Source organism: Acromyrmex echinatior, chromosome 10 (genome assembly GCF_024713525.1).
Source record: "Acromyrmex echinatior isolate Ae372 chromosome 10, ASM2471352v2, whole genome shotgun sequence".
Classification (NCBI taxonomy): domain Eukaryota; kingdom Metazoa; phylum Arthropoda; class Insecta; order Hymenoptera; family Formicidae; genus Acromyrmex; species Acromyrmex echinatior.
Genome location: NC_141861.1, coordinates 2,778,751 through 2,792,935, shown reverse-complemented (window position 1 = coordinate 2,792,935; position 14,185 = coordinate 2,778,751). Strand labels below are relative to the sequence as shown.

The 14,185-nt window shown below is 36.9% G+C and overlaps 1 protein-coding gene across 2 annotated transcripts in view; it reads right to left on the bottom strand.

Moving 5' to 3' along the window:
* LOC105152977 (PTB domain-containing engulfment adapter protein 1) overlaps nucleotides 1–14,185 on the bottom strand; it is a 35,302-nt gene that overhangs the window by 17,606 nt on the left and 3,511 nt on the right. Inside the window, exon 1 of one of the 2 annotated variants that reach the window (XM_011067557.2) lies at nucleotides 3,406–3,600. The exons of the other annotated variant lie outside the window; for it this stretch is intronic. The gene's annotated coding sequence lies outside the window, so the exon portion shown is untranslated. Of the gene's footprint in view, nucleotides 1–3,405; nucleotides 3,601–14,185 lie in introns of those variants that run through there. 2 annotated transcript variants of the gene reach the window in all.

Sequence of the window (14,185 nt, the reverse complement as noted above, 5' to 3'; positions counted from 1 at the left end):
ACACCAGTCAGGAGTATCAGAAACTTTCGGTTGTCGATAATCCGCGAATCTCTTAAGAAATTAACGCTGTCTGGCGCTTAATATTTTTTTGAGTGTACACGTCACAAAAATAGTGGCAAATCGATAGCCTTTGCTCGGAATCTTTGTTGCATCATTGTATCACAGACGATACTCGCCGCTGTTACGAAAAGTCAAAATAACATACGATAAAATCGTCCAATGATCTCGATTCAGCTGCATCAAACTGCACGAATGCAGCATTCTTTAGCAATCTTGTGTGAGCAATAAAAAAAAAAGATTCGCTTGCATCTTGAATCGTCATTTTCTTGCAAACGTGTGCTTTAAATTATGTAACAATTGAGTAACAATTTACGTTACAATATATTCCTAAATGCAATACAGAAATGCATGCATGTAGCGAACGAATGAGCTTTAAAACGATAAGATAAAAATTCGTTTAAAAACAAGAGAATTCTAAAAGCCCGAGTTCAGGCATTATTATCATCGTCTCGAAAATAAGGTGTATTATATGGATAATTTATTTTCAACCTAATGCGAATGCACTTCAACTAGAATTAAGTCTGAGACCGATTGCTTGCAACTTTGAGACACGCTGTAGCGAGCAGTACGGCCTTTGAGGTCCCCAGAGGGCAACCGGCAAACGAGACGGCCTTGTAAAAACTGATACTGTTACTTCCGAGATGTTGAGAGACTTTCCCAGTAGCTACATCTAATTGCACTCGCGAAGAAACGGGGTGAGAAACGAGTCATTATCTACTGAAGAAGCGCGCTGTTTAACGTTACGGACGGCTAATTGTCGTTGAATTTATTGTCGACAGCGTGCCGTTATCAGCGTGTTGGGCGGCTAAGTGCACGTAATTATGATAAATATATAGCTGCTTAAATCGGTCCACTTAGAGTGAATGAAATTAATAGCGTGAATAGCGCGCGGGTGGATATAACGTGTTAAGGTCGATCTGTATTAATCTAACGTCATAATAAAATTAATATAAATAAATTTCGGAATATAATAAATATTAATAGAAAAAAAATATTAATAAATATTAACATTCATTCCGTATGTATGAATTTTAAGAAAAATGAACGCAACGCGAAATTTTATAGAATAAATATATTTTAAAATATTATTATGATTCATATACGTTATAATATCAATTACGTTTCAATTAAAAATAAAATAATTTACAAGCGAAAGTTATCTTATTTTTAATTGAAATTTCGTAATATTATATCATATTGTATATTGCTCTAAATATGCCTTAAATTACATAATAAATACTTAAATACTTTCAAAATGAGAGTGAGATTCACTCCACAAGTTTTAGAGAGTACCTTAAAAAGTATCTTGATATATAAATAAGATAAATTTTTCTGACAGATCCATTGTCTCAGAAATACAATCACCTATTGGCCAGATGTTTCAATACGTCCAACTTAGACTGTCTCTCTAACTACAGTTCACCGATAATGTAAATAGATGGTCAATGAAAATGATCACAGACATAAATACTTGGTGCCGCTGCGTGATTTACCATGACGATTACAGAGACAAGTCCTGATTTCTCCGATTGTGTAGACCTGCCATTGTTTGGCCGCTAATAGAGACCCTGACTTCTATATAAAGCGATAATTTCTAGACGCGGAACTCGCTTTTAGTGCCCATCACGGAGAAGAACTTCAAGAGGGAGCGAAGGAGGTAAGACCTTTAATGGTGCGGGGAAGAAACGCTGTGATCGATTTCGATTCGAGGCGGAGGCCCTCGACCGTGTTACTCGACGTAAGAAAGTAATCGACGAAACGGCAAGGCGCCTAAGGAAAAGTGGAGCGGCCGCTCGTAATTTGCGGATTTCACTGAAAAGCCATGCCGCCGAGCGAAGTACGTCTCTCGTTACGAGGGGGATTTCATTCCCCGCGAATCCCGCGCTCGCACACGATCGTTCGTATATAGTTATATACGATCAAGCTCGCGAACGTAAGAAAGTGATTCTATTCGCGTCCGAGAGACCTGATCGCGGCCGAGCGCGCGTTTTCACTCGCGCGGAGAACGGAGTAACCCATTTTATCTATACGTTCTCCAAGCCCGAGGTTCTCCATTTCCGAGCGATTTCGCGAGAACGAAACAGATAATTAGCCATTAATTATAAATATCTCGCGTCGTGAAATTAAGTTCGCCGTTTAATTAGTTCGCCGAAGTTTTACGAACGAAGGGACCACCTCGCGCGCTCGCGACGTCGTGTCGATGACTTTCGAATCGGCGCACGACGTGAATTACGCCTCCGTAATTAAATCTAATCAAGGAGATTTCGCACGTGCGAATGACGTGCGTCCCGACTATCTCGAGTTATAACGCGAACGAGCCGGATGTCGATAACTCCGTAACCAACGTAACCACGGCGTTTGATTGTTGAAACAATAATCTTTTAACATCGCGGCTCCGCGTACAATGGTAAATTGCACGCTCATATTACATAAAATATACATATAATAATCTCGTGTAAAAAAAAACTGCGTTCGTTTCGCGACTGATCTCCGTGTCCATACTGAGAGAAATGTTTTGTGTGATCTGTGATATGTCTCTGATATGATATGTCAAGTTTTGATTAGAAACAACAAAACTTTTAAATTAAAAAGGAAGAAAGTTTTTGTAAGTCACATACGTACAAAACATTTCTCTCAGTGCAGACGCATTATTAGAATGCTAACGTTTCGTGAACATTGCAGTTCACTTTATTTTATCAGCAACCCGATACTCTTCGCCCTGGGATTTCAAAACTTGACTCTGTCAATCCCGAGTATCTTTTATCTTTTATCTTTATTCAACATTCGGTGACCAACAACATGACCAACAAGGATAAAATGATACTCGAGCTGACGAAGTTGAATTTTGGAACGCAATCCTGATGATTAATGATCGTTGTAAAACTTCCACGGATACTTTCTAGACAGAATCTATGCATTTCGCGGGTTGTCTCCGTGTCCAGATCTATTATTAGAACACCAACGTTTCGTGAACAATGCATTTCACTTCATTTGGAGCGACCCGACATTTTCACCCCGATGAAATGAACTGCATTGTTCACGAAACGTGGGCATTCTAATAATGGATCTGGATACGAAGACAATCCGCACAAAATGCACAGACTTTGTCTAGAAAGTATTCAAAGTCTCAAAAGCATTAATAATCTTCTGTATGTATACATAAAGGATAAATAAGGTAAATATTATCATCACGAATAATCGGTTCTTCCAAATAAAAACGATACAAAATGATCGCCGAAAGTTAATCGGAAATAAAATCCATCGTTTTCATCGTTTGGAAAGACATTTCGCGATATTAAATCACGCTGTTACAAATAAGTTATTATATTCGATCGAGTCGCTCACCTGTTTGTTCTTGTTCGTGCGAACGACTCACTGACATTCAACGAGAGATCGCGCGGGATACATTCCCAAACTTCGCGCAGGAAATCGAGCTGAGGGGTAACAACTCGGAGAGAGAGCCGACTCGAAGAAGCTTCCGGAACAATTACAACCCGACCAACGACGGCTCGCGGCGGACTGAAGTGAGCGTGAGCGCACGTCGCTGAGGGAACGCAGTGCAGCGGCAGTTAGGCGGAGAGGAGAGGGGAGGAGAGGGGAGCCGAGCGCGCACGAGCGCGAACGAACGTGGACGATGTTCGAGCAGCTGGTCGTGGGAGTCGAATCGCCCGGCGTTAGGTTATTCGGTGAAACGGAGGCTGATATTGGGTGGTGGGTGGTGGGTGGTGGTACCAGCCACGGTCGGGCCACGGCCCGTCCTCATCATCCACCTATTCCCCGCGACCCGTTCCTTATCTGCTCTCTGCATTGCAAAGAAGAAAAATGTTAAACAAGCAGCAGATTGAGCGAGATTATTTGCGTGGAATGCTCCTTCCACGCCGGTATAATGAAATTTCTATCTCTGATGAGAGAGGAAAAGCGTATATCTCACGTTGTGAGATAGGAGGAGAAAGAGCGAATAGACTATAGAAAATTCATATCTTCGAGATAGATACTCGTATGAGAGAGAGAGAGAGAGAGAGAGAGAGAGCTGTCTCGCCGGGTCTCTTCGTAGAATGGAGTAGCGAGCGCGATCGTTGATGGTAGATGATCCGATAGAATGAGAAGGGATAGGAGAGGATGGTGGTACCAGCCACGGCTGCCGAGAGCTTGTCCGTCCTCCATCCTCGCGAGCTGCAGCAGGTTGTTACAGGGAGAAGGAAGAGAAGGAGGCGAAAGAGAGAGAGAGAGAGAGAGAGAGAGAGAGAGAGAGAGAGAGAGAGAGAGAGAGAGAGAGAAACTAATGTCCATTTCTATCAATGTAGAACTTTGATCTCGGTTCAATTTACATTTAACCCTTTTTTTTAATTCTCTTACACTGAAAAAAAAAATTACTCAATTTTAATTAAGATTTGTTTGAATAGTACATATTTAGTAAATATTTACAAATATAAACATATATTTGTTTGGTACAAAAACCATCTAAATTGAAGTATCATTTTTTTTTTGGAGTAAATATTTATTTACTTTAAGTAAATGTTTAGAACTATTCAAACAATATTTATTAAAATTTGGTAATTTTTTTTCAATGTAGGACCTAGAAAAAAAATGAAGAATCGGTTGAACCGAGATTAAAGTTAAACTACATTGGTAGAAACGGGTATGAGACGTATTCTTACGATCAAGATCCATCTCCATCCCTTCGCGCTAAATAGATAAGAGGATAACCGGCGCCGCGCGGCGTGATCGTCTCGGAACAATCGGCCGACGATAGTTACACTCCATTTTCTATTCATAGCCCGTCGGTGCGAATTGTTACGCGAGGCCGAGCATGGACTGAAACCTTTAGCACGTAATCTCGACGAATTCAATTCCCGACCGCGCGCTATAGATACGGGAGAATGAACCGTGCGCCAATTGCCGCGAATAAACATAGCCGTCACTTTCGCGTCATCGGAGTCTGGACTCGTTCAGAATGCAGAACGTCGCTCCCGGTTCCAAGCACGATCACGGTAAAATCACGATTTTACAACTGCAGGATTACGCGCTATGGCAAGGATTAAGCGCGAATTTTCCTTATAACGATTAATAAATGATTTCCAGCAAGCGACACGACGACCGATCGTATCACCTTTATTTAACATTGGCAAACAACAATAATTCATTGTGTTATATACAATGTCATCTGTGTCGTTTGTTGGAAGAGCAAAATTTTCTACCTGGCTGAAATTCTCTTAATTCCTCTCTCTTTCTCTTTGTCTCTCTCAATAATCGAAGTAGCGCAAAAATGCGCAAATGTTTCTCTCGAAGAGGATTTTACAAAGGCCTAACAAGTGAAATTCAGGGCGAGGTTTCGCGACAGGATGCACGTGCATTTCTATGCCGTATAAACGCGAAACATTCACAACGAGTGACCCCGCGTATACACAAGTAGAGACACATACATCGGTGTCTCTCTTTTATGAACGCACGCTATATCAGCGCATTCAACTATCGTTTGTGAGAAAATAATGCCGAATTGCGAAATCACGAGGGCTGTTCCGCGTATACGACGCAAAAGGTGCGTGACCGCGTAAATGCGAGATCATGAATCATTTCTTTCTTTCCTTCCATATTTTTCCTCTTTTGTTTTCCTTTTCGTTTTACGTTCGGGAAATCCATGATCACAAATCATTATGATTAACATTAACGAGATTTGCAAAGTGAGCAATAAAACATTTCGTTATAAATAGCCGATAATTTTATTAGCTTTATCCGTTACTATTGATAATTAGCATAGATTTATAAACAATTTGTAAACATCTTGAAAATTTCTTGGAATTCTGGAAATTCTTCTTTATTTTCACAATGTTTTGCAAACTCGGACTGTATACTGTAAAAAAGTTCCGTGTTTTAATTTTATAGGATTAAAAAAAATCACGAAAATCTCTTCTCTCGATCGAGAATATTTTCGATGATCGACAAAAAATTTCGCTCGTCAATCTCACCGTTGTAAAAATATAAAAAAAGTGCATTTTATAATCGCGCTTGAAACCGGCTTTGTGAATGTTTCGCCGAATGTTGCGGAAACATTCGAGATTTTCGTGCGTCATTCGCACAGTACAAAAAAAAACGCGATAATTCCAAACAAAACACCGTGTCAAACGTTATGGCATTTTGCACATTCGGACGGGTGTATTAAATGCGGACAGGTTTCAGATGTGATTCAGCATCCAAGCGGAAAACCGGTTTTTTTTGTCTCTTTTTTTTCTCGCCCCGCCTCATTAATTATACAATCAAACGAAAGATTCGGTTGCACAATTAATGTTTTGGTTTCTTACTTCCGTTTTAACCGACTAGGCATGAGGTAACTTTCGTACACGCTGGATTTCTCACGATCGTAGATTCGCTTGATTTTCGTGACTCGTCGATCTTTTTGGAACTTTCTCAAGTTTCGGTTTCACCGGTGATGACAGCAATGGTCTCACCTCGGACAATGCCCAATGGCTATTAAAAGCCGCCTTAAATACGATAGCGGCGCGCGAAAGTAGGGAAAGTATCTTTCGATTCGCACGTATATCCGCCATTCATATCACCGATGAAAGAAAAAGAGCTGTCATCGTACTGAAAAAAATTTATTAAGTTTCAATCAATATTTGTTTGAACAGTATTACTAACTAAAAACGCAAAAAATTTACTAAATTTTAATAAATATTTGTTTGAATAATAATTATTAACTAAATATTCACTAAATGTAAATATATATTTATTTGCTGCAAGTAAATAAATCTTTTATTATTTAATAAAAAATAATACTTAAATTAATTTTATTCTTGTACGACAAATAAATATATATTTACATTTAGTGAATATTTAGTTAATAATTATTATTCAAACAAATATTTATTAAAATTTACTAAATTTTTTGCGATACGCAAATTTATAAAATTCTTTCTTCTGATTGGTCAATCAAATAATTGAAAGCATTTATTTTAATTAGATCCCTTCATCGAAAAATAATATTTAAAAATATTATTCAAGGAAATATTTCATAAAATTCAGCAAGTTTTATTTTTAGAATCCTACCATGCAGTAAATTGATCTTCGCGATCTGACGAATGGCAAGTTTTCGTGAAATCAACATTTTTCACTCGTAGATCTCGATCGCACTATGTACAGTGTATCTCATGGTAACGGGACAATGATTACATACACACATATATATATATATATATATATATATATATATATATACACAACACATGTGCATATTCACTTTACATAATAACGGCCGAGGTGCTTATCGTAAAAATAAATGCGCGTCGGTGACTCGACGTCGTGTTCTCTATTACGTGAGAAATAATTATGATGCGTAATTCGACTGGAATTCGTACGAGTGATCGAAGCCTGATGGCCGCGATACGCCCTCATGAGAGCGAGCGTAAAAAAAGATACATTGGAAAACGTATTTGTTTATGCGTATGCACATATTACGCCCACTTGATAAACGCCAAAGTGAAATTGTATCTCTCGAATTCGTTGTAATAAAAAACCACGAGGTGGCTATAGATATACATGAGAAATCACGCGGTATCAGTGCAAACGTGTTACGTTGCGATCGAGATGAACGCGTTTTTCTCCCGCGACTTCTCTCTTGCGCTTCGATTTACACTTTCATTTTTCGTAATGACGTTCGTGTAAAACGCGCGGATCGCGCGCATAGGCATGAAATCGCGATCCTCAGCCGCGTAATCGTCGCGAGCGCGCCAAGCATGGAACGGAACTATATAAACACTTGAAATAATTGTACCAGCTCGAACTTTCTAGTTCCCACTAAATTGTATAACAAATTTGCGAATAATTATATATATTGGGATATTTAAAATATCTCGAGCTATTCAGATAAATATATTTGAAATATATTTAAATACACTTGCAAAGCTCTTCTTTTTTGCTAATTTATATTATACAATACTGATAACGAATTCGTTTGTCAATCTCATTACGCTTGATTTAATTTTTGCTTTCTAGAACTCTAATTCTGAATGAATCTCATTCTGAAAAGTGAAATCTCATTCTTAAAGATTGAAAAGTTTCGATCTTTTTCAAGATTGGCTTCATTTTTAATGTTTAGAGTAAAACTCCAAATAATTGATGAGAAAGTACCTTCGTGTATTGTTCACGTGACGTCCGAAATTCACATCAACAGCGGAAAGTCAAAATGTCAAATTATCCAGTATCGTGTTACTCGAAAAATTATTTGCAATACAATAATACGACAATAATATACTGTTGCGATATAAAAGACATATGTGTTATGTAACTTAAAATCGCGGCATATAATAGCACATCACGATTGACGAAGCACAGTAGATGATTTTTTTTTTAAACAAGTAATGTGTCTCAAGCTAGAATAATGATTTTGAAACAAGGGATCTATTTTATTCTTTTTTATTCCTGCACTTTCTGAACCGCTCTGAACTGGTACACACAGTAATAAGTTGAAGTAAAACAAATATACGTTTGTTTTATTTCAACTAGAAATAAAGTAGAACTAAGATCTCTGAATGGATTTTTAGAATAGAGGACTTCCATCGTTGGAGCTGACTGACAGATATTTATTGATTTTCTAGTTATTTATAATGATTTAATAACTTAAGATTATGGACGTGACGCAAAGCGCGAGCAAAACTTTCGTATCATCGAACGTGATGTAGATGATAATTACGGAAGCAACAAGAAGTTGGTGGAATAAAATTGATGGATTCGAGGTATGTAATTTCCGCGTCGACAATGCGCGAATAAAGATTATCGGGAAAAGACGAACTCTTCCGTGACGACAGTTTTTCAACTTTAATCGCGTCTTCGCTCATTCGCATACGACCATGAAAATCCCGTGAATGTAAAAAGAATTTATTCGGAAATAAAATTTGTAAGAATATTGAAAATGTATTAAAAATATAGTTTTGAAAGATTTATATGGAAAGATTTTTGAATTTCTTAAATCTTTACTAATAACAAAATTACACAGTTAGAAAATTTGTGTCAAATTGAACTTATTTCACATGTCAAACGGCCCATTCAAATTTTTATGTTAATTTAAAAGAACACAAATAATAAAAAAACACAAAATGAATGTTAGAAAGTAACACAAATATGATGTAAAAAAATTATCACAAAAATATTAATATAATTTGCAAACAAATTGTACAAACATATTTTTAGTAAAATTAACATTTATGCTAAATTAACATTTATGCTAAATTAATATTTATGCTTAATTACGTTAAATTATAATAGTAATTTATTTAGTTTTAAAACAGTATCTTATTTATCTCGGAATTTATTTAGCATTAAAATGCATCATTTTTATTTATACACTTTTTATTTATACACTCACAAATTGTATTATTTTAACAAATGTTAAAATATGTTTAAGAAATGTTGAATATCAATTTAACACATTAAAAAATTTATGTAAAATTAATGCTCGAATATGTTGATTAAAAATTCAACACAAAATTTTAACAAGAACTTGAGAGTGGATCGTTTTCAATACAAATACAAAATGTTTTTTACTTTATATAAGATTATAAAAAAGTGATATAAATATGGAGATGCAGAAGATTAATGCTCCGGTCTCTCGTACAAATTAAGAGCTTATTGTTAGTCACGAAACATCGGAATCGAAGCAAGCACGGCGACAAGAACATATAAAATTATCGTGGAATGCAGTTCACGTGCACTCGAACAAGCCTCGCTAGCGACGCACGCATGTTGCGTACACGCATCACCTACGTGCAGGATGCGTGTAGACACAGATTCTCTCCGTCTCAGGAATATGGCTAAAGAAGCCGATAGTCACGCTGTAATTATCGACTTCCTATTCGGCATTCCCCACGTTTCGTTCTTTAATTCCCAACATCATAATGTAATATGTAAAGCGCGTATATTACTTATTCTTTCTATCAGCTGTAATTGCATTTAGCAATCAAGCCATTATTAAATTCAATTTGTTATTCCATTAATTACCAGGAATGCATCTTTATGTACATGCGCTTTTCTAGCAACTACTTTATTTTGCACGTTTCATTTGTATAAAATATGCACAATAACTGCGGATATATATATATATAGCCTAATAGTCTAACATCTTCTTCCATTGTTTTTTTAAAAATTTGCGTTATACAAGCGAACGAATCGTGCACGCGAGTTTCGCAGATGACTCAAAGAATGCAAGTCAAACGTTAATAAGCGGAATAAACACGATTTACGGGCGATTGTCGATCTTGGCATTACGTGGCATTTTACGGACATTTTTACGATTACCTGATACAAAAGAGTTTACATCTCGTCACGCGGCACACCCGTGCTGTATTTCCATAGATTCATAATATGAGAAATGATGGTACCGACAGTCGCTCGTCAATTCAACTTATAATTCATATACACGACGAGCCAATAATTCATCAATCAATCATAATCTGTTCAATGCCAGATGAGTGTGCAAAAAAATCGTACCTTGCTCCGATCGCAAATCGTCGATTCTGGTCAATGACAAATTTAAATGGCGACACGAAGTTATAGCAATTAAAAATATAAAATCGATTAGTTAAAACAATTAAAAGAAAATAAATACTATAATATTCTTTAAGAGATAATGCAACGTTTGTTATAAAGTAAAGCCTCAGATTTGTTTGAATTGCATGGAAATCCAGTTCTACTATCCTTGGTGAGTAAGATTTGTAACAGATACGCGTTATGACCGTGAACTATCTTCAGAATATCCGAGCCGTAAATTCATTCGAAGAAACTTGTCGACCACATTCGAGAAAAGCCTTAATCATGCTCTTGACTACCTGAGGATCTTTTTGCCCGCATTTTCGTATACCGGCATTGTGTCGTTTACGCGACAGAAGGTCGACGTTTCTGTCTCTCTCTTTCTCTTTGTATACCGGGTGACTTATCGGGGCCGCTTGCACCGTTATGTACGTGCACAACGACAACGTTCGAGATAGGATTATCTAAAAGGTTTGACTGCGATACACTGCTTGTCACGCTTCACATGCTTCACATAGTGCATCATAAAATGCTACACAATTTCACACTTTATCAAATACTATAATTACTTCAAATAGTGCGACCACATATTAACTGATATCAACATTATGCATCCCACCAGAAAAAGACTTCTTTTTCCTTTTTCCTGGAAGCTTCTTAGAAAGAATGTAGTCCTCATTAATACTCGAACTACTAAGAACGTAAATATGTCAGTATATATAACAAAAAACTTCAGCGTTGCATTTTAATGATAATAATAATTAGCGTACGAACGTGTAAAAACTTCCTTGAAATTATCACATTATATAAAAACTGTATGCAAGAATGAATAAAGACATGATTCTGCAAGAATTATTATAGATTATTAACGTGGAACTTTCTGACATTAAATCAAAGAAACAAAAGATTATATCGACACCTGCCTTGCGATATTCTTTATAATTCTAGCAGGTGCGAGTTATTCCCCCAAGAGGGGGAGGCGAATCTTCCGGTTGTAAGCTAATCGACGGAAATTTCATTCTCAAAAAAATAATACAATTTTTATTAAATAAATTTTACCTATAAAATATTTATAGGTAAAATATTTGTATTTAAACAATCATCTCAAACATTCTTTGATAAATTAAAAGGCATTAAATGTCCGCAGTTGCATTTAAAACTAAATTAATATCGCGAGGTCTGTTACGCCCCCTCCGTTCAGGGCTAATGACATTTCACAGTAGACAGCTCGCGTATGTAGGCAGCACCGGAATACGAGGACAAAGCGAAACGAAAACAACAGTCGACCGTTCCTTTGCGGTATTACCGCTTTCCTGCTGCTCTCTCGCAGTGTCGTAACTAGGCAAATCTTTCCGCAGCGTCCGGTGCATGTCGTCGAAGCGCATCCAGACACGCCGCCGTCTCCGATAGTTATCGTACGTCACGATAACGCCTAAAATTAAGATTATTTCGCCATCCGCAGAGCAAATTGCCTCCGTCTAACAGCCGGCGTTTCCGCGGTTCCTCCTCTCCTTTTTTATACGATAAATTGTTACCCTATACCGGGTGACTCAAGTATACGTTTACTTAAGTATCCATTGACGAAGAATGCGTATATATTCAGAGATCTTTAAATAAATTCGACTCGCTTTGGGATCGCTTTTAAAGTGGTCGAAGATGCGAAAGGTGCCAAATAATCAAGCTCCAAAAAGAAATCGACGAGCCATTTTTGATCGAATTATACGAAGCACAAAAGAAACATAGAATTTCTCTTTTTTGTACTTATAAAATTATACAAAATAAATAATTTCCTAAATATCATTATTACGGTAACTCTACATCTTTTATTGTAAAGAACAATCCTTGATTCCAGGTAGCTGTCCTTTAGATTTATTTTTTTTTTCAAAACTCAATTTTATCTTTTATTTTAATAATCCGGAAAATGCCTTTTTAATTAACATTCAAATATCAAGTCTAATATCGTATTAAAGAGCAAATGTTTATGGAAACAATCGATAAATTTAATTTCATGCAAGAACAATATTAATTCAATAACAAAGTCACAATAATGTCAAAATGACATCAAAGTGAGTTATGATTGATTGAAAAGTGACTTTTAATAATCAAATTTGCAGCTATTTTGATGTCATTTTGATATTACGATGACTTGTGCTTTATTTGAAAGTTAACTCAGATATACCGCGTAAGAAAAAAATTTCAAAAGTTAATGCAAACTTATTTAGAATATTTAGAAATAAAGTTCTAAACTTTTCAGGTTTGTCCTTTATTTTCTCTAAGAAAATATCACCGTAATCAGCCATCATAGAGTCAAATATATATTAGGTGTTGGAATTAATTCGTAGCGTTTTTAATGAAAGAATGTTATTTATTTCACATGAGCATTAAAAAATACATTAATGAAAGTACTTCCCATCACTTGTAAAACGCTACGAATTAATTCCAACACCTAATATATATATATATATATATATATATATATATATAATATATATACAGTAAATTACGTTATATAAATGCTTTCAAGTTATTCTAAAAAAATATTTAAATAAATAAGTAAATCTAACTTTCCTACGTTGTAGATTCAAGATATATCATATTCTGGCGTTTCTTGAAGGAAACTTCGTCTCTCGCTTTTATCCCGTGAACTCGCTCGTTTAACGTCGTGCCGAACTGGTACGCGCGAGCACGTGTTTGATGTTCACGTAAATTTATTTGAGAAAAGTGATAAGGACACGTAACGACGGCGGTGAGAGAACGGCGCAGAATGACTCGCGGCGGACATTTGCCGTGACGTGACGCCATCAAGTTCTGTCGGAATGGCAGGTTCGAATACCTTGCCTGACTAGTGTCTACCTACCTGCGAGCAACGCACGCACCGGCTGCTCCTCGCTCGTATCAATGTGTCTTCCGTCGTGCGGTGCAGTGCAACGGGTGGCTCTTTAAAAGTCGATTCGCTTAGCCATTAAACCGGTCGCTTTTGTCAGCCTGCCGGCATGTACACGTCGCACACGCACACGCACACGCACACGCACACGCACACGCACTCGCACGCACGTGAACGAGCGGTCGCCAAGTCATAAGTACGAGGAGCAAACGCCGAGTATTACTCATTTCCACGCACTAGAGGTGACGGACTAATTCTCGTCTAATTGAAAGTGGCGATTAATCAATCATTTCGGCAGAAGATGGCTCGCATGACGATCATTGGCGCTCGATTAACGCGCGCGACACACAAATACCGTATTTCGAGGAATTCCGTTATTGTCGTCTCTCGATGTTCATTCGTGCGCGGGGAGGGACTTTTCTCATCGTTCCGCGAACAAAACTCCATTGTTTTATGAGAATTTCAAGGAAACTGGAATTTCTATTATAAATATATATTTTGTAATATATTCGAATCTTGAATTTTTTAATTTATCACTCGATTATTAATGGCCACGTTTGGCAGAATGTTTTCATTTTGCAACTGTTGGGAATTTTTTTCACTAAGAAAGATTACTCCTCTAAATTAGAAGGGTCCTCCTCTCCTAAACTCAAAGAACAAAAATAATTAAAACAGGATTAAACGGATTTTGTTTAATGAGTATTCACAAGAAATTAATTTTGA